Genomic DNA, 2,314 nt, shown 5'->3' with positions numbered 1-2,314 from the left:
ATATATGTTTTCAAATAGTTTAGTGTAACATCTAAAAAGACTTGACTATCTGTCACTAGACAGGTGGGTAAAAGGAACCCGAGCAGAGGTACACCAAAGGGGAAAGATGACAACTAAAGACAGGATAGAATTTCTACTGAATGGGAGCATGCACAAGTGTGAGACTTTGGTGCAGAAGCTAAGAAGAAGGCATGAACTAGAACTCTTTCTAGGATCATCTGCTGGCCCAGGTCACTGAAGCAGATTTGATATGGCAAGAGAAGTACAGACTCCCACTTGGCATAGCATTTTTTCTCCCAAATACCAGTTATCCCTGAAGTATAGTTAAATGGTTATCAAAGACCAAAGAAAAAGTTCTGAAAGACTAGAAGTAGGCACAAACTCATAAATGAAAGACATGGTAGGTTTGAGAAGTTAAAACAAGAACATTAACCAGAGAACCAGGGAGCACTCAGCAGCAGGGAAAGCCACCAGCAATTGTTCTTGATAATCACATAGAATTATTCCTAATAATACATTTTGCTACCTAAGCCTTTTTGCTTGCTCTGTTTTCATATATGATTGTTTTAGGGAAATGTACTCATTTTTCTATGTGCATACATAGCAATAAGTATATGCATGCATATGGACAATCTGGCTCCTTTTACTTGCCACATACCTTAAATTTGTATGTTATTTAAAAAAAAAAAAAAAAAAAAAAAGGAGATAATAGCAATGCTGGGCCAGGTTTCTGATGCTTACATATTCCTGTGGAAGCAGACAGAAAAACTTAATAACAAGCCAAAAACCTAAAGATAACATGTAACATAGCCAAGACACAAGGAATTTCCATAAAGTAAAAACCAGATGTGTTGGGTTCAATCCATCTGCAGTCCCAAGACCACAGACTTGCAGCAGCTGCACCACAGGGAGGAAAGGAAGATAGGCCCACTCAAGAAGAGAAGGATCATAGAGTAGGCAGCAGGCTTGTATCTGGGAGGGTAAGGTACCCACATGGGACAGTAGTTGAACCATTGGGGAGAGGCTTACCCACTGCAGCAGCAAGTGGGTGCAAGAGTCAATAGCAGATTGAAAGTGTCTCAGAAAAATTGTCCCACTAGGGTTCTCCTGCAAAACAGAACTGTCCACTGAAGAAAATCGCTTCCAAATGGAGAAAGAGACAAGATGTTTGAGGCAGTAGGAAGGAGGACCCAATCAAAGCAAGTCAAGGGAGCCTTATACACTTAAACAATAGCCATCTTCTCTACAGAGGTTGTTGCTGGCTTATCTCCTGTGTCACTAAGAACCCGGGACTATGTCAGAAATGTAGTTTCCAGGCTGAGAACTGTTGTCAAGCCTTAGTTCACAAAAGCACATGCTTCCAAGCAGGACCATCTGTAACAGCCATCACCTTGGTGATGGTAGCAAGTTAATTTGCCCTAGTACAGTCTCAGAAAGCAGTAATTTAAATTTCTGCTTCACTGACATAATTTTGATCTGAGTAGTGCACTTTTAAGGCTTGAAGATTTGCTTCTAACCAAAGGTCCGTTATATCTGAGTCCTAAGCCATCAGAAAATACCAGGTGGCCTTAGATGGGGGAAAAAAAAACTTGACATCTGGGATACTACAGTCCCATTCTTTGTTCTGCATTCTCTTATATCTGTTAGAAGAGACCAGGTTATGGCTTCTCGGCCTTTTGGCTAAGATCAAGTGTAGAAGAGCCCAGGCTTATTTTTCCAAGATTATTATTATTTTATCTAGCATTTTAGGTATTCTTTGCCAGGAGACATATCTCTGAATATTTACTCTGCCACATTGCTTAACATGCAAATTGTGTTTATTTGCCATTATGTATCCAGGAACATGGCTTTAAATAGATTCTCCTAAATCAACATCGCAGTCAAGATCTCTCTGAACTCCAGACTCATCTAATTACTCTCAAACCTGCTGCACATAGCCTTAGAATATCAGTAAATGGCCACTCTGAACCTCTATTGTTTAGGCCAAAACCTTGTTACCATTCTAGCCTCTGCTCTGTCTCCTATCCTGTCATCTCATGCATTGCATCAGAATTCCAGCCAGCTATGCCTTCTGCACATATCTGAAACTACATCTTTCATCGTCCCTTGAACTATTGGCACCATGGTCTGCATAGAATCAACAGTCATGTGAACTGCTGCCTTGTTCTGTTATTCTTGTTCTCTTAACAGCCAGAGTGACAGTTCAGACAGATACTTACGTTATGTTACTATATGCTTAAGAAATGTGTTATGCAGTTAGCATCTAAGGAAGCACTGTGGAATTTTTATGAATATGCAGTTTTATATTTTGTTC

At 40.0% G+C, this 2,314-nt stretch overlaps 1 pseudogene; it reads left to right on the top strand.

Annotated features, from left to right (window-relative positions):
- The first annotated feature begins 1,660 nt into the window (after positions 1-1,660).
- On the top strand, positions 1,661-1,826 carry LOC115030819 (U2 spliceosomal RNA; annotated as a pseudogene).
- The last annotated feature ends 488 nt before the right edge of the window (positions 1,827-2,314 follow it).

Source organism: Mus caroli, unplaced genomic scaffold (genome assembly GCF_978045245.1).
Source record: "Mus caroli unplaced genomic scaffold, Mus_caroli_1 scaffold_3, whole genome shotgun sequence".
Taxonomy (NCBI): Eukaryota; Metazoa; Chordata; class Mammalia; order Rodentia; family Muridae; genus Mus; species Mus caroli.
This window is presented reverse-complemented; position numbering and strand designations above follow the sequence as displayed.